Source organism: Eretmochelys imbricata, chromosome 4 (genome assembly GCF_965152235.1).
Source record: "Eretmochelys imbricata isolate rEreImb1 chromosome 4, rEreImb1.hap1, whole genome shotgun sequence".
NCBI classification, from domain to species: domain Eukaryota; kingdom Metazoa; phylum Chordata; order Testudines; family Cheloniidae; genus Eretmochelys; species Eretmochelys imbricata.
Window position 1 is genome coordinate 143581063 of NC_135575.1, and position 19370 is coordinate 143600432.

Consider the following 19370-nt stretch of genomic DNA (forward strand, 5'->3'; position numbering starts at 1 on the left):
AGTCATCTCACATCTCAGCTACTGCAGCACACGCTGCTCTGACCTTGGTAGCCGCTACCTTGCGCTTTCGTCTGTTCAAAAACCCTGCTGATACAATCATTTTCCTAACCCATCACTTTGACTGCACTACCCTTCTCTTTGCATCTATCAACCAATCTATGCTGAGCTAATATATAGAAAATCACATCATCAATATGCATTATTCACAACACAAATTAATATGTATCATATTGTATATATATTTCTAGTAGTTACATGGCCTGAATCGGCCTACGTCTTTCTATAATCCTGTTCACTTATGTTAAGAATCCCACAACACCTTGTATCAGCTGAAATAATCTTTGGCTTAAATAGATAGGAAAACTGTCAGGATCAAGACATATGAGCGTTCTACCCTGGTACAAGCAGAGGAGGTGCCTTCACTCCCTTGGTACCTGGAATGCAGGTGTTCATATCAGGCGTACACGACGGCACCAGAAAAACAAGGCAGAAAGAGGATTGAGTTCATCTAGCCTCCGAGGATGCAGACTGCACCTTTTTACAGGATAGAAAATGCTACCGACCTGCACTGCTGCAATGAGAGAGACAAGGTGGGTGAGGCATTATCGTTTACTGGACCAATAAAATTACCCTTGTCTCTCTAACATCCTGGGACCAACAGGACTACAAGACTGCATACAACATTGCTGCTACAGCAATCTGGACTGGCTGTCTTCTTGACTTAAGTTCAACTTTTCAAACACGGTTAGTTTTTGCATACGAAAGGAAACAGCGCTGCCAGATGAGCCACCCAAGAGTGCCTTCGGTACTTAAGGGAACCTCCATGCAGGAGGAAAAAAGGGTAACCAAACATCTACTAAGCAGAGAACTAAATTTACTAGCCCGAGAAGCAAGATCCAGGGAAAACTCCCTTTGAAAAATCTTACCCACTACTTCAGTCATTGATAGCCACCAGAGTGCCGGGGTGTCTTCCGTATCAGCCTTTCGCTAGCGGGTGTAACTTTGGAAGCAAGCCTTCTTTGTCAGGGGAATGCAACAGGCTGCCCGAGACAGCTTCCCGAAATGAGCATCACGCTGAACCTTTTCCCCCCTGAACTCTACTATTCCTGATATTCAGCAGTACACCTGACCGATACTGGTTATTTGGTCTCTTGAGTATATTTCATAACGAACCACTGTGTGGTGAAGCAACTGACGACACCATTTACCAACACATCCCTCCACTGGCTCCCCTTCTGAAGGGCAATGCCTCATTGTTTCCTTATGCTCCTCAGTCTGTCTGTCTCCACCTATTGTCTCTTGCCTTAGGCTTAGACTGCAAGCACTTTGGGAAGGGATCACCTGTCAGTTCTGTGTTTGTAGAGCACCCAGCACAATGGGATCCCAGTCCAGGACTGGGGCACTTAAGCACTGCCACAATACAACCAACTAACAGGATCAGCACTGCCATTCCTAGATCTGGGGAGGTTTTATGCCAGGGAAAGGTGCTTGGTTGTTGGCGCTAGAAACAAAGTCTTCTGTCCACTCACTGAATGGGCGTGAATACTAAGAGCTCTCCACTCACCCCTAGAAGTGGTCTCCACGTGTCGGGGCTTTAGGTGCAGTGATGGGGGTCATCATCGGCGATCCCTCGACTCAAGGATGATCTCTATCATGGATGTGCATGTGGGTTCTTGGATGACTCAGGAGTCCGATCCTGGAACCACAGATCTGCCCGCAGTAAATACAGACATTTCCTGGCAGGCCACCTGCCCTCTGGGAGAAAGTTCTTTCCTTTTCCTTCCTTCTCTCTTGTTTCAGCTTCGGGGGCAAGGCGCTTCTCCTTGAAGCAGGCCACTGCCCAATGGAGGATGTGGCACCATTGGGGTGGGATGGTGGCTTGCTCCTCCCAGCTCCTCCCACCCAGTTGTTGGGGTGCAGTGCACAGGAACAACTGATGCACCAAAGGAGTTCTCTTTAGTGCTGTGAGGATCTGATTCAAAGCCTTCCACTGCTGCAGGCCTAACACCAGTACTGTGCTTCTTTCCAAAAGGAAAAGCTACATAAGTCAATGCCAAGACTGACTAATATTCGTTTCTCAGCTTTAAAGCTGCATCAAGCACAAGCCAGGAGGTTCAAGAGTTAGAGACAGATTCTGCTCTTGAAAAAAGAAAAGGAGGACTTGTGGCACCTTAGAGACTAACAAATTTATTTGAGCATAAGCTTTCGTGAGCTACAGCTCACTTCATTGGATGCATCAGTGGCTGGTGCCCCAGAGGGAATGAACAGAATAGGGAATCATCAAGTGATCCATCCCCTGTCACCCATTCCCAGCTTCTGGCAAACAGAGGCTAGGGTCACCATCCCTGCCCATCCTGGCTAATAGGAAGTTGATATACACCTGTGTAACAGACAGCAGAATCTGGCCACAAGCAATCAGCAGTCCACATGGTACCGACTCGGAGCCTGGAAATAAACGTAAAGTGAATGTGAGAGCAAATCTCTTTTGCATGAAATGAAACCATTCTGAAGAACTTCCTGGTCTGTGTTTCACAGTGCAATCAGCAATAGATCCAAGGTAATAATTCAGGATAGAACATGCAAGGTACGTGTATGGCTGCTATAGCAATCTGGACTGTCTGGCTTCCTGACTTAAATTCAACTTCTCAAACATCATGTTGCCTGGTTCAATTTTGCATATCAAAGGAAGCAGCCTTGCTGGATCAGCTTTGCAAGAGTAAAAAGAAAAGGAGTACTTGTGGCACCTTAGAGACTAACCAATTTATTTGAGCATGAGCTTTCCTGAGCTACAGCTCACTTCATCGGATGCATACCGTGGAAACTGCAGCAGACTTTATATATACACAGAGAATATGAAACAATACCTCCTCCCACCCCACTGTCCTGCTGGTAATAGCTTATCTAAAGTAATCATCAGGTTAGGCCATTTCCAGCACAAATCCAGGTTTTCTCACCCTCCACCCCCCCACACAAATTCACTCTCCTGCTGGTGATAGCCCATCCAAAGTGACAACTCTTTACACAATGTGCATGATAATCAAGTTAGGCCATTTCCTGCACAAATCCAGGTTCTCTCACTCCCTCACCCCCCTCCAAAAACCCACCCCCATACACACACAAACTCACTCTCCTGCTGGTAATAGCTCATCCAAACTGACCACTCTCCAAGTTTAAATCCAAGTTAAACCAGAACATCTGGGGGGCGGGGGTAGGAAAAAACAAGAGTGTTTTGGTAGTTAAGGGAACCTCAATGCAGTTGGAAAACAGGGTAAGCAAACATCTGCTAAGCAGAGGACTAAATGTATTAGCTCAAGAGAAGATGAACAAGCAAGGCGCAGGGAAAACTCCCACTGAGACACCTTACCCACTACCTCAGTCACCGATGGCTACCAGAGCGCCACTCCATCTTCCGTTCAATGGCTTCATCTTCCGTATCAGCCCCTCGCTAGTGGGTTATAATAATGCGATAATCACAGCGTCTCCTTGGACTGGATCTCTGTGCCTCTGCCGTGGGGTTTTATCACCATAGTATCAGAGCCCCTAGCCGCTCTGAAGCTCACAAGCTTCAGAAGAAGCTTACAAGAAGTGGAAGATTGGACAAATGACCAGGGAAGAGTATAAAAATATTGCTTGGGCATGCAGGAGTGAAATCAGGAAGGCCAAATCACACCTGGAGTTGCAGCTAGCAAGAGATGTTTAGAGTAACAAGAAGGGTTTCTTCAGGTATGTTAGCAACCAGAAGAAAGTCAAAGAAAGTGTGGGCCCCTTAATGAATGAGGGAGGCAACCTAGTGACAGAGGATGTGGAAAAAGCTAATGTACTCAATGCTTTTTTTGCCTCTGGCTTCACGAACAAGGTCAGCTCCCAGACTACTGCACTGGGCAGCACAGCATGGGGAGGAGGTGACCAGCCTTCTGTGGAGAAAGAAGTGGTTCGGGACTATTTAGAAAAGCTGGACAAACACAAGTCCATGGGGCCGGATGCGCTGCATCCGAGAGTACTAAAGGAGTTGGTGGATGGGATTGTAGAGCCATTGGCCATTATCTTTGAAAACTCATGGCGATAGGGGGAAGTCCCAGATGACTGGAAAAAGGCTAATGTAGTGCCCATCTTTAAAAAAGGGAAGGAGGAGGATCCTGGGAACTACAGGCCAGTCAGCCTCACCTCAGTCCCTGGAAAAATCATGGAGCAGGTCCTCAAGGAATCAATTCTGAAGCACTTAGAGGAGAGGAAAGTGATCAGGAACAGTCAGCATGGATTCACCAAGGGCAAGTCATACCTGACTAATCTAATTGCCTTCTATGACGAGGTAAACAAGGAGTAATGGTCTCAAGTTGCAGTGGGGGAGGTTTAGGTTGGATATTAGGAAAAACTTTTTCACTAGGAGGGTGGTGAAGCACTGGAATGGGTTACCTAGGGAGGTGGTGGAATCCCCTTCCTTAGAAGTTTTTAAGGTCAGGCTTGACAAAGCCCTGGCTGGGATGATTTAGTTGGGGATTGGTCCTGCTTTGAGCAGGGGGTTGGACTAGATGACCTCCTGAAGTCCCTTCCAACCCTGATATTCTATGATTCTATGCTTACTCAACCCTTGGCCTACTGACTGGCAGAGGGCAAAATGAGGCAGTTCTACCTCTCCACTAACTCTCTGGCTGCTCTTAGGGGATTTCTCCAGCACTGTACTCCTCCCCCACTGGCAGCTGCTACTTGGGGGAGTCCTTCTGGATTATGAGCTTTCTCAGGGGCTGGTCTGAAACTGTGAAATGAACTAAGGACCATCACGAATCTCAACACCTTCCACTCTTAGCTGCAAGTCCCATTTCTTTGACCTGCTGTCTCTGAGAAAACCATAGCAACGTGTACATCAAATATTGATAGCTTCATTCCAAAACAAAACACTCCCCTACACACACTCCTCTTACTAGGGAGGGGAAGAGAGAACACACATGTGACACATTTCAGTCAAGGTGCTCAATGCATCACTGGAAAGTGCTCAGAGAGAGCGTCCTCATCGCCACGTGCACACACTAGAGAGAGAAGAATAGGATAGAACACCAATGCCTCTGCAGCCCTAGCATGAAACTGACATGATCCAGACAGCGCTAAGGCTCAGGGTTAGCACTGTCCGGATCAGGGATCACGCTAGTTTCACCCTAGGGCTGCTTAAAAGTTCAGTGGAGAAACTGACCATGTTTGAATTTGTTTGCCTTCAACTTCCAGCCAATGGATCGTGTTAGACATTTCTCTGCTAGATTGAAGAGCCCATTATTAAATATTTGTTCCCCATGTAGGTACTTATAGATAGGGCCCTACCAAATTCACGGTCCATTTTGCCCAATTTCATGGTCATAGAATTTTAAAAATCATAAAATTCACGACTTCAGCTATTTAAATCTGAAGTGTCACAGTGTTGTAATTGTAGCGGTCCTGACCTAAAAAGGAGCTGTGCGGGTGGGTCGCAAAGTTATTGTTGCCGGGGGCTGTGGTCCAGCTGGCCTTACGTCTGCGCTGCTGTTGGCGGCGGTGCTGGGCAGCTGGCGGCATGGTATGGGTACTGCCCCCCTGACTTCTGCACTGCTGCTGGCGGGGCGCTGCCTTCCGAGCTGGGCACCCGCCCAAAGCCGCCACTCTCCAGCTGCCCAGCTCGGAAGGCAGCGCAGAAGGGTGGCAATACCGCACCTCCCCTAAAATAATCTTGTGACCCCCCTGCAACTCCCTTTTGGGTCAGGACCCCCAATTTGAGAAATGCTGGTCTCCCCCGTGAGATCTGTGGACTATAGAACAAAAGCACACAAAAAAGACCAGATTTCATGAGGGGAGACCAGATTTCACAGTCCTTGATGCATTTTTCGTGGCTCTGAATTTGGCAGGGCCCTATTTATAGACTGATCAAGTATCCCCTGGACCTTCTGTTGATTAAGCTAAACAGATTGATCTCCTTGAGTCTATCACTAGAAGGCAGGTTTTCTAATCCTTTCATCATTCTCATGGCTCTTCTCTGAACCCTCTGCAATTTATCAACATGCTTCTTGAACTGTCGATGCCAGAACTGGACACAGTCCTCCAGCAGTGGTTACACTTTCACCAAACAGAGGTAAAGTAACCTCTCTATCCCTACGAAATTCACTTGCTTATGCATCCAAGGATCACATTTGCTCTTTTGGCCACAGCATCACACTAGGAGCAAACGTTCTGCTGATAATCCACCACGACCTCCAAATCTTAAATTAAACTTATCTTCTCCTACAGGAGGTGGGGGAATTCCAAATGTCGTCTCCCTCAAAGCAACGGCGCATGCAGGGCACAGCGCAAGTGCCGGGAGCAACAAAAAACAGACCAGCAGATGCCATGCACAGATGTGGCACTTTCAGAAGCAGAATTCCTTTAAACTACTGTGGAGATGTTTGCACGTGCATTTGCTGACTTAATGCTTTCTAATCCGATTTCAGCTTCGGGGGAAGACTGGAGCACAAGAATCAGCAGTTTGTGCAGAGGGGTTGGAAACACCATCTGCATCATTAATAGCAAGTCATATTTTCCTAGAGATCTGTGTCCCAAAATTTGCATGACCTTCCCCAATGTCATCCCCACGTGCAGCTGGAACCACGGGGGCATGTTTCTTATGACCTTCAACTTAAGATGCTTCCTTGCTGTTAAGGAAACTCTCCGTGGACCTAAAACAACCTTCTATTTAGAGGCAAAGTGTTCAAGCCACTGTTAGAGGTTCTACATGGGCTACAATTGGGTGGGGGAAGGAGTTCCTCCTGAAGAGTGAAGAGGAGCATTCAAGGTTTGCAAACCAAATAAAGAGGATTTCATACTTAGCCAGAGTTTGCCAAGCAGAGATCATCAAGCTGCCCTGCAGCAATGCCAGGGTGGTGGAATTGGCTTAGGAGAGACCTTCCAACCCTACTATCTGCCATTCAAAGCCACGCAGATCGCTGCTCATCGGGCAGTGCATAGAACGACTCCTTCACTTCCTAGCTGAAGTGTCTTTTTAGGCCCTTTCTGCTCTGACCCCTTCCCTCCCCCGTGGTGCTTTCCCCATTGACACAACCATCCCAGTCCCCACAGGTGCCCTGAAGTACCCTCCTCTCCTGACCACTGGTACATTGGGAACAGATGCAAGAGGCTAAAGGGGTGGACTGAGGTCACTGAATGGGGAAGAATCCAGAGCAATTGAAGGGAGGGAACCCACAGTGGTTGGATAAAGGAGGCGACAGGCTGGGATCCTGGGTCCCCCACCCAGATGGTGGAAGACAAGAAATGGGGACCACCCACCCTGTTTCTAACAGAGCGAGCACCGCTCAATGCTCGGGAGGAAGATTGTCTCCCTTCTGTGCTGTCATTAAGGTACCTACATTCAATTCCTTCCCACCTGCGAATCCAATGATCAGTCTAGCCAAGGGCGCGTGAGCGAGAATGCAACAACTGGAATCCCTCTTCTCTGCACCGGAGCGCCACCTCGCGTCTTCTGAGTGCACCATGGTTTACAGCGCGACACTTCCCATGGAGCCAGAGAGACTGGATCACTGCACACAACTTGGACAGCCGCGTCCCGGAGCCCGGAGCGCAGAAGACAAAGGAGAACTGCACCCACTGAGCTGCTCTATGCAACCGCGATTAGTTACCAGCAGGGCTGAGCATTGCAAGGTCTTGCTGGGCCTCTGGATGGTACAACGGGGTACAAAAAACCCCACCTCAACTGCTCTAGCGATCAGGGTATTTATAGAGGCAAAAAGACAGATCCGCGGCACACTCTGCCTACCCTATGAAGAGAGGGTCAGAGTTAAAAGGGGTTTAGCTTAGAGAGAGAGATTGAGGTGCTGTCCCTAGGGAAACCCTCAGCAGTGACGGCCACTCTACTGGCAGATGCACCGGGGACTGAAGCAGGAACCCCCGAGCTAAAAGTGTGAGCACCTACCGCTTGAGCTAAGGAACTAGTGCTAAGTGCACCGTCGGTCACAGAGCAGAACCCGCAAGGCCTCACCAGCGAGTCCCCCCACCCAGGGCTGCAGCACCTGCCCAGGGATTGGATGGCACACGAAAGAAAGGGGGAGGCTACGCTCAGGGAAGACTTTGTCTCCCACCAGGTTCTCACTCACAAGCTGGCATGGGGGAGAAATGGCGTAAGTGAGTTTAAGGAACAGATGGATCAGAGAGCAAACTAGAGATGAAGAAACTTATTAAACCTATTCCACGCCCAGTCCGTGCAGCATCGTTCCTTACTGTATATTCTTCCAGTGCTTTACCTAACACACTTGAAAAGGTCTCAGGTCCTGGGAATTCTATCACCGGCAGCCACTTCATCTTGGGCAGCGACCATGTCAGAAATGGAGGTAAGCGAGGTTTGGATGGGTCATTAATTGGATGGGAAACCCAGGTACTGAAGTAAGGAGTACAGATGACCGAGTAGATGGTACTCTTCCCTGAAAGTCAGGGCTGACAGTGCCCTAGCATGGGCTAATGGAGCTGTGGACTTTTGAGGACAGAACACCGAGGTAATGACCTCTCGTGGTCATGGAAGGTATCATGATACCTTCCACAAAGGCCAAGGTGTCGGCCGCACTGTCCTGGCTAGAATCAAGCCACCACAACTGTATTTTGCCTCCTCAAGCTCCTGTGCTGTTTCCACTGGGGGGGAGAGAGAGTTAGCGGGTGCTGCTATCCCCATCTGGGAGGTGGTCTTCCCCCAGCATCAGAACAGATCATCTGCACATCGCCAACTCGCTGGGCAAAGCTGGGCAGCACTTTGGAATTAAAGGCACTTGCAAACCTATTTGTGGTCATCATGCCGGGGACTGGACTAAATGACCTTGAGGTCCCTTCCATTCCTAGGATTCCCTGGGGGCAGCTCTTACAACCCAGTAGATCTCAGTATAGGGAAACTGCTCTGGATATTCCAGCCTAAATGGTCCTTCATTTCAAACGACAGCCGCTCAGACCCCTCTCGACCCTTCCTTCTGGTGTGCTGGTACATCTGCTCCACTTCTGCCTTCAGCCCCCTCCTAGCCAAGCCGTACTTCTCTACCTCCTAATGGCTCCTGATAACCCGCCCAGCCCCGCCGTGGTGATAGAACCCCTACCTGCAGCTGCTTCTGACTTGGGATGGGATGCACCGGACTTAAGAAAAGAGAGAGAAAACTGAAGTAGGCAGCAGGTGACTCCATCCACAAGTATTTACATGGATCATTTAAACCCTCAAGAACACACCCATGACTGTGTGTAACAAACTGTGCACGCTTGTGTTCAAAAATACCATTATGACCAATGGGCCAGATCCACAACGGGTGTCAATCCACTGACTTCAGTGGCACAATGCCTGTCTACACCAGCTGAGGATCTGGCCCGATGGGCAAAAAACAAGGTGAGGCTGCTCTGTAGTTCAGCACCACGTGTGACAGGCAACGCTTGTAACAGCGTCACCTGATATATGCAAAGAAAGTTTCGGCCCCAGGAACAACCAGTCTAGAAGAGATCAAATGCCCTTTGAGGGAATTCAGAAAAACAACATGAAAAAGCCTTCCATTTAGTCTTTCATACAAGGAGGGAAACACAGAGGAACGAAGTGCAGGAAATAATACAAAGTACGTGCTTTTTCCTTCTCCGCCCTGTTGAGTTTATGCTTAACGAGTGAGGCATCAATAATACAAAACAGAACAAGAGCAGCAATCAGGCCATTCTTTGCCCAAAACTTGAATAATTGGTTTTCATTTCAGTTTTCTGAATGCTCCGCAATCAGCTGTGGTGTGGGCACCAGAGTGATAAAAATGCATTCTCCTACTGCACAAGCAAAGCTTTCTGTCTTCTGTCAAAGCCGGGGGGCGGGGGGATTGGTTCAAAGGGGGTCTGCAATTTTGGGTCTGGTTCTGCAACCAACTTCCAGCAGCATCGGATGCGCATCTGACAAGGCCCTGCTCCCTCCTCATGTCCAGGCCACCTGGCCAGTCACTTGGCACGAGCAACTCCTAGGCTGGTAATTATAACAACAACCTTGCAGAACTTGTGTGTGAATGAATGGAATGTTATAGCTATAACCGATTGCTTACTCTGATTCTTTCTGTATTCACAATAAACACGGTGTATTGCCTTATCCCCTGAATAAGAGCCTGCTAGTTTTTATTTTCTAACATTTGAACCTATAACTGACCATTTGCTTGCACAAATGCCCAATTTGCACACACAAGTGCCTCCAGCTCTGGCCTCCAGAGCTTTGGAAACTCAGGCCCCGATAAGGTGTGTGTCTAGCCACAGACCAAAGCACTAGCAATATAGGCCTGGTCAGGACCATGTGCCTCGAGCGATGCGGTATCAACTCTCCCCTGGGTACATCATAGAATCATAGAATATCAGGGTGGAAGGGACCCCTGAAGGTCATCTAGTCCAACCCCCTGCTCGAAGCAGGACCAATTCCCAGTTAAATCATCCCAGCCAGGGCTTTGTCAAGCCTGACCTTAAAAACCTCTAAGGAAGGAGATTCTACTACCTCCCTAGGTAACGCATTCCAGTGTTTCACCACCCTCTTAGTGAAAAAGTTTTTCCTAATATCCAATCTAAACCTCCCCCACTGCAACTTGAGACCATTACTCCTCGTTCTGTCATCTGCCACCATTGAGAACAGTCTAGAGCCATCCTCTTTGGAACCCCCTTTCAGGTAGTTGAAAGCAGCTATCAAATCCCCCCTCATTCTTCTCTTCTGCAGGCTAAACAATCCCAGCTCCCTCAGCCTTTCCTCATAAGTCATGTGTTCCAGACCCCTAATCATTTTTGTTGCCCTTCGCTGGACTCTCTCTAATTTATCCACATCCTTCTTGTAGTGTGGGGCCCAAAACTGGACACAGTACTCCAGATGAGGCCTCACCAATGTCGAATAGAGGGGAACGATCACGTCCCTCGATCTGCTCGCTATGCCCCTACTTATACATCCCAAAATGCCAATGGCCTTCTTGGCAACAAGGGCATACTGCTGACTCATATCCAGCTTCTCCTCCACTGTCACCCCTAGATCCTTTTCCGCAGAACTGCTGCCTAGCCATTCGGCCCCTAGTCTGTAGCGGTGCATTGGATTCTTCCGTCCTAAGTGCAGGACCCTGCACTTATCCTTATTGAACCTCATCAGATTTCTTTTGGCCCAATCCTCCAATTTGTCTAGGTCCTTCTGTATCCTATCCCTACCCTCCAGCGTATCTACCACTCCTCCCAGTTTAGTATCATCCGCAAATTTGCTGAGAGTGCAATCCACGCTATCCTCCAGATCATTTATGAAGATATTGAACAAAACCGGCCCCAGGACCGACCCCTGGGGCACTCCACTTGACACCGGCTGCCAACTAGACATGGAGCCATTGATCACTACCCGCAGATCAGACATGCCCGCAGCGACCTGATGCCACCAGGGAGGGGAAGGGCCTCTGATGCTCCCCTTCACACTACAGAAATGCTCTTGCCTTTGGCTTGAGACAGCTCAGCCAATGAGAGGAATGGCGCACAATGACTTCAACAGCCCAGTAAGGAGAAGAGCCAGAGACCCCATGGAGCCCATACACAGACCTAGGGGGAACATTTTCAGTGAAATGAAATGTCACCTTAATATGTTGTTTTGTGGAAGCCAGAATGTTTCACGGAGACATATCGGTCTCGACAAAGTCATCATCGGAGGGCAGGCAAGAGAGACTTGCATGCACTAGCCTAGTGGTTAGAGCACTGGCCTGGGAGGCGAGAGATCCAGATTCAAGTCAAGTCCCCTCTCTGCCAATCCAGAGCGATCTGGGATGAAAAACTCTGATCTGAATCAGGCTGAGCAGGGATTTGAACCTGGCTCTGCCACCTCCCAGACCGGCATGGCACTGGCATGTACACACACCTCCCTTCCTGACCGAAAGGCTCAGGTTGCAGTCCAAAAACGGACCACAGCAATCCCGTTCTCACAAATGAGCTGGAAAGGTTGGGGTTTAGCTGCAGTGCGGACTGAAACCAAGGTCTGTGAAATGAAAAGATCTCTGTCTCTATTATCAACAGAAGGTGCCCAGACACTACGGCGATGGGCAGCAGCGCAGAACCCTCCCAGACAGAACCAGGTAACAACATGGGCATCCACAAAGGAGACCCGAGAACCAGCGCAGAACGGTGTCATGTGGGCAGTCATCCAAGCTGGCGCATGCTGGAGGCGTCTCTTCTCTGCATTCCCACCCCAGTGGCGGGGAAGCATACTGAATAGCCTGTGCTCTCTCAGGCAATGCCTCCGTCCCATGCCAGCAATTCACCTGGCGCATTTAACTCAAGGTGGAACAGAGACAAAACGGTGCATAACTGTGCTCCGTCCCCCTTAGTCTCCCTTGTCAAGCTTTGGGTCCCTCCCTTGTCACCCTGTCATCATCCTCAGCTTCTCACACCCATCGCCTCCTTGCCTTCTCTCACCCCTCTGCACCATACAACTGCCCTGAGCTTATTCCTACCCACATTTAAGTCCCTCTTGAAGACCCATGACTGCCATGCTGCCTACAGAGAATCATGGGAACTTGCGTGTACACTGAGCATTGTTGTTCCCTTTCCCCTCACCTCTGTCTACTTGTCTGTGCTTAGGCTGCAAGCATCGCTTTGAGTGTTTGGAAAGTGCCGAATACCAAGCAGGCCCTGCCATAAATAAATCAACACATAAATGAGAGAAACGCTGGCAACTCTCAAGCCAACACTGTTGGGGGCCAAATTCTGCTCCAACAGACTGTAAATCCAGAACAACTCCACCGGGCTAGCGCTCCTTGGAAAGCTGGGATAAAGAGGTAAAGTCGACGTAGTGCTTCCCTACCCTGAATCCACTTTGCAAAGTCATGCGTTAATAAGGGCCCCTAGCGCCAAGACTCTGCAGGCAAAAGGCAGCAGCCACCCTGCATTCAATCACTCCCACCCCTGTTACCCCGACACTGAGCAAATTTGCACGTAAACACATGCCAGCGGGAAACCATTTCTCTGCTCTGTAGATATTAAAAGGGCATTCGATTAGATCTGGACGCTGCTTAGAGCCTGTGCAGCTCGAAGCACTGTCAGGAGGTGGAATGCACGACCTTGATAAACGTATGTATGTATCAGTCAGTTGTTAGAAGAAACGCCATCAAGAGCTCAGAAGCTTTTTAGCATGAACATGCAGAGACACAGGGTTGCAGACTCAGACCTGCTGTGTTCAACGTCTCCTTCAACTGACCTGACCACTCTGCTCCCCAGCCCCACAACTTGTTGCTAACTCACAAGATGCCTATCATCATCCCAATGGCAGGGTCACATTCTCACCCACATCAGAGACCTCTAAAAAGAACCTGAAACTCCTAGAGGGCCATATGGTGTCTTATGGGCCCTCCAGGTAGGTCAGGAGCTGAAGAAGAAAGACACATTTAAGTCTAAAATCAAAACAAGAATTTATGACGTCAACATAGACCACACCCAAAACGACGTTTAGCTTAGTGTCAATGTGAAATTCATCCTTTGGGCAAAGAGCTAGCAGACAGGCTGACGCACTGCTTAAGCCTGCGCGCCAGCTCTTTGCCACTTACAGCGAGCTCATCGGTTGTTTGGGACAGTATCCTCAGAGAAAGAACAAACAAAAAAAAAAATCGAGCAAAACCTGATCATTTTATTAGAGGGTCAAAGTTACTGACAAGACTCTGATGGTATAATTCAATGAGTTCTGCTGTAGGGGAGGGAAGTCCAGCGATTAATCAATAAGAGAAACAAAACGGGGAAATGTATATCACACACACACTTACTCACTCACTCTCCTAGAGCTTTCAATCGGAAAGACTCACTGCACTTTACAAAGAAGTTGATGTCCTAGTTTCATAGATTCCAAGGCCCCAGGGGACCACTGACCATCCAGTCTGGCCTCCTCTACATCACCGGCCAGAGAGTTTCACCCACTTTCCCTGCAGTGAACCCAATACCTTGTATTTGACTAAACCATCTTACAGAAAAGCAACCAGTCTAGACCTGAAGACTCCAAGAGCTGGAGAATCCATCACTTCCCTTGGTAGTTTGCTCACAGGGTTAATCACCCTCCCTGTGAACAATGTCTGCCTTATTTCAGATATGAATTTCTCTGGCTTTGACTTCTAGCCATTGGTTCTTGTTCGGTCTTTCTCCACTAGCTTAGAGTGCCCTTTTCCCCCTGTGACGGCACTGATACACTGTGAACAAGGCAACTCTCAAGCTTCTTTTCAAGAAGCTAAACAGATTACGCTCCTTCAGTCTCTCACTTTAAGGCATTTCTTTCAATCTCTCAGATCATTTTTGCAGCCTTTTTCTGCCATTTTACAGAGGGAGGCACAGACGGTGAAGTGACTCTGGGGCAGAGCCAGGTCTAGATCCCACCCCCACCTCAAAACCCCTCTCCATTCCATGCTCTAACCACCAGGCACAGCACTTCCTCCCTATTCTGCATATTCCCTTGTTTTTCCTGCGAGCAGATCTTTGTGAAAAGCGCCTGACGAAGGCTGCAGATTCCATCTGTCAAACCAGGATGTGAGAAACAATAGTCAGATGTTGGTGTTGCCTCTGCCAAACAGACAAACAACCTCCTTCCTCTACACGACCTAAGCCAGAGAACTGCCAGATCCCAAGTATGCGCCTGCCTATTCCTCCCCAGTCCCAGAACCATCACATGCAACCTAAACCCTGAGCAAGCCATGCTGAAAGCAGTCCCCAGAGAGGCCGTACGTGGGCAACTGGCAAGGGCAGATGAAGTAATGGAACAAGCCAGCCTATTCTAGATCCCTGAACAGAAATTAAACCCAAGCAGATTACCTCACCCCAGAGAAAAATCCAGAATACACAGACAGCTCTTCCCCAAGAGTGGCGGCCACTGCTCAGAGGCTACAGCACCAGACAAATTAAAATTGGGAACCGAAAGTGGCCAGATTTTGCAAGAAGCAAGAGTTTTCTACTGCAAAGATCAATAATAATAGGGCATTGTCTTCTCACGATACTGAACAAAAGACTTTTTGGAATCAAGTGACAAGCAAAGCTGCCTGTTTCTCTAGAGAGAAGAAAGATGGCAAAAACAGCGCAAGGATAAACTGCATCTTGCCATCCGATTCCGTGTGCACCAGAAATAAAGCAGACAGTCTATTTTTCACCTACTCCCATTCATTCACAGGGTATCATTATGGGAACATTGACAATTTTTGGGCAACTTCTCGTGTCAATCAAGCTGTCTGAAAAGGAAGAAAACGAAGGAGAGAGTTGAGCAAGACACTAGAATTATCTTCCCTACGCCTTGGAAACGGCTGTGGAACCGTAAAACCATGGCGGTCTTGTGGTTCAGGCCTTGGAATATTTGGGTTCAAACTCCCATCTCTGCCCCCGATAACCTCTGTGTCCTAGTTTCCCCACCATAAATTGGGGATAGTACTGGTCTGCCTTATTCTCAGGACCTCACTGATGCTTGTGAGACACTCATGCTATGGCACACTAAACCCAGGCTCTGACTTAGGTTTGAGCCCAAGGCCCCCTTCCGTCCACACACAAATCAGCCTGACTCAGGATCTGGGTCTTAGGACCTTGCTAGTGGGGTGGGTCAGAGCCAGAGTCCCACTGAGACTCGGGTCCAAGCCCTGTCATTTTGCAGTGTGGATGCAACTCAGACCTCAGACCTGAGTCAGAAGGTCTATGCAGTGTGGTAAAATCACTGAGTGTAGACTCAGGCCCAGCAATTGTAAACCCTGGTATGCAATGCGGTGTGAACGCTCAAGAGCACGCTTGGAAACACCCAGTCCACAAGGCAGAGTCCCACAGACCTAGATTTGCAATGTAGTGTGGACGTACCCAGAGGAACTTAGATAAATAAGGCAGCTGTCACTGAACAGACCTGAAAACAGCAATAGACGAGATTGTGACTTCACATCATGCCAGGACATGGCTGCACCTTCTCCAACACCACCCAGAACAGCTGGCTCTCGGATTCCTCCTGGGAGCCTGCTTCTCCCACCAGTGCTGGCAAGAGAGATGCTGCCACCCCAGAAAACGTATATGATGCGCACAATGCACACGTGGAACTAGCGTCTCAACACCCTCCTCTGCGCCATGCTGGTGTTGTAGGGTGACCAGATAGCAAATGTAAAAAACTGGGACACGGGGTGGGGGGTAATAGGTGCCTATGTAAGAAAAAGCCCTGAATATCGGGACTGTCCCTATAAAATCAGGACATCTGGTCACCTTGTGGTGTTGTGAGCTCCTCTGAGCCGAAGCCATCACCACCAGTCTCCTGCAGGGCTGAGAATTTCAATAGAGCCTAAATCCCCCAGACTCCCTGCGGGATTTAGGCTCTTAAGGCACTTTTCAAAATGTTCCCTATTATCTGCTCTCAACCAATAACAGCATGAACAGCAGCAGCAAGGTAGGAGCCGATACTCTTATCTATAATATTAACCTACTTGGTGCATAAAAGCTTGAGCTAGAACTACTCTTTGGGGTACCTTAGTGATTACTGGATGCCCCGATGGTGTTTCTAGCTACTCCTAATACTGCCCCAAAGGAGAGCCAGCCATGTTTTCCTACCCTACCCCCCCACTTCAGCTGTGAAAACATCTCAGGCTTTTACTTTGGTCTTAATCAAATTTAATTGTAAGGAAGGCGCTGCGGACAAATAGTTACCCAGGCAGCTGGGACTCAGGACTCTTGGGTTTTATTCCCAGTTCTGTTCCTGAAATCACTCTGTGGCCTTGGGAAAGTCATTAACTTTTGTGCCTCAGTTTCTCCTGTCAACTAGGGAGCACTGTTGCATTAATTTCATGATTTAGTTGGGGACTGGTCCTGCTTTGAGCAGGGGGTTGGACTAGATGACCTCCTGAGGTCCCTTCCAACCCTGATATTCTGTGATTCTATGAATTTCGATGCAATAAATGAAGAGTCAAAGGTGTCAACATGACCCTGTCTCTGTCCACAACTTTTAACCAAGGTCCAGGGTTTGGTATATAGGGGCCTCAGCCTGCTTACTACCATGGCAAACACTCAATTCAAATGTTTTTAAAGCATTTAATATCTTTCCTTAAAGATATAGAAAAGAAGGAAAAATGGGTAAAGTGTTTGAAATGGAAGGCGTGAAGTCAGGCTTTCATTTTACGACCATCCCTTCTTCCCTTTCGTTAGAGGGTCTTTGGAAGGAAAAACTCCTCACCTGACAGTCTCTTAGAAGGCACTGCAAAGGGTGACAGCAGTCCTTTTGGGGGCAAAGAGAAGCAGTTAGCTGAGATGGGCGGGAGCTGTAGAGTCCAATCCCGTTTTCTTGAAGACAAAACAAGACGAAGACGCACAAGAGGGGAGAGAAAAGAACAGCAAAGACCGAGAATGCAGCTGCTTCTGTCTCTGACATGGGTTCGCAGTCGCAGCCTCGCTGCCAGGGTGAGACAGGCCCAGCGCACGGTCTTGTCAACCACTCCGAAACCTGCCAAACTTGGACAAGCATCGAGCTAAGGCATTGCTTTTGGCTGCCTTGCCGGTAACCGGCGCACAGCAGTGATGCAAAATATGCAGTCTTGGCCGGCTGCACCAGGCTCTGATTACACAGAAGGCAAAAAGGAGAGGGATAGGAAAGAAGCAATAACAGTGGGGAAGGGAAAGAATGCATCGGGTACGTCTACATTGCAAAAGACAGACCTGCAGCAGTCAGTATCAGCACCTGGGTCCACAGAGTCAGGCTTGCGGGATGGGACTAAAAGTAGCAAAGTAGAAGCATAGAGCCCTGCACAGATGCAAAATTTATATCCGTATCCAACCCGCAAACATGGTCCGTGGATATCTGTAGATTTGCAGGGCTCTATAGATGTGCCTGCTTGGGTGGGAGCCCAAGCTCTGAGACCCATCCCACTCGTTCCAGTCTGAGCAAGAATCTCTACGCAGCTACTTTTAGCCCTGTAGCACGAGTGCCCCGAGCCCGAGTCTTCAGACCCAGGCTCTGAGATTTGCTGCTGCAGGGTATTTTTTGCAGTGTAGACTCACCCTTTCAGGGTGGGGAGACAAACCTCACATCCCAGGTGGTGGTTTGGATTTAGCCGGAGCTGGTGGACGTGGTGGCGTCATCTGGGTCCCTCGCTCTGGCCCGGTCTGGTCAGGACATCTCTCAGGATCAGGGCAACAAAGCCCATCCTGAGCACAGACAGTGGGGGAGGAGAGCCTCTCCTGTGTGCAAGCAAGCAGCCAGCCATGGAAACAGGCACCCACAGCCACAACCAATAAAGCCACAACCAACAAAGGAAGGAGAGGAAGAAAGGCCTGGGCCAGGCAAGAGCCCCGCCCCAGGCTGCCTCTAAGAAAACAGCCAGGAGACTAAAGGAGACAGCAGCAAGCCCAAAAAGTGAAGGGCTGACAGGGTTAATGGGAGGTGAGGCTCCAGGAACTGACTTGACAGAGCAAACGGAGGAGGGTCTGGCACAAGAGGCTGAGACCCTTTGAGAGACCCCCACCAAGAGATGGCGACTGACCCCAAAAAGGGAGTGGAGGGTAGAACAGCCCAAACCCTCGTTATTTTGTCCACGAATTAGGTCTAATTTCTGACACACCAATTTTGGCTCACTGAGTGCCGGTCCCAGGAGTCTCTCCTTGAATGGTAGCAGGAGGCCTGTCTCCCTTTTGCCCCTCTCCCCACCAACATTTACTGCTACGGGTTATCGATAACTGGTTTCAAACATATAAAAGGTTGTTACAAGGAGGAGGGTGAAAAATTGTTCTGGTTAACCTCTGAGGATAGGAAAAGAGGCAACGGGCTTGAATTGCAGCAAGGGCAGTTTAGGGTGGACATTAGGAAAAACTTCCTGTCAGGGTAGATAAGCACTGGAATAAATTGCCGACGGAGGCTGTAGAATCTGTCACTGGAGATATTTAAGAACAGGTTGGACAAACCCAACAGGGATGGTCTAATTATGACGTAGTCCTGCCTTGAGTGCAGGGGACTGGACTAGATGACCTATTCAGATCCCTTCCAGTCCTACGATTCTATGATTCTATGGTGACACTTCATAATCTTCTATCCACTTTCCCACAGTGAAGCTCACAAGTGGGGTAGACCTACCAGGCCCCAATTCCCACCACAGGACTTCAATCTCTCTTATGCGGACGTTGGCAAACTCCATTACTGCTTCTAAAGGGATCAGAGATCTTTGGATTAAAGTTGCTACATTAAAGGACTTTTAAGCGGACACATTTCTGCCACTCTGGAGGTACACATTGAGGCCATTTGTTGACCCAGTCCCTAAAATCTAGGGAGAAACCCCTTTGGGTTGTTTTATTATGGAGAGGAAGGAACTCCCATCCCTGCCTCTTGAGAACATGCACCAAGCTCCAGACATTAGCAAAGGCTGGGACAGGAAGCGTATAAAAGTTGTCGATCATTG

The 19370-nt window shown here is 48.8% G+C and overlaps 1 protein-coding gene across 5 annotated transcripts in view; it reads right to left on the bottom strand.

Moving 5' to 3' along the window:
- ADISSP (adipose secreted signaling protein) overlaps positions 1-19370 on the bottom strand; it is a 142545-nt gene that overhangs the window by 66184 nt on the left and 56991 nt on the right. The window lies entirely within an intron of this gene.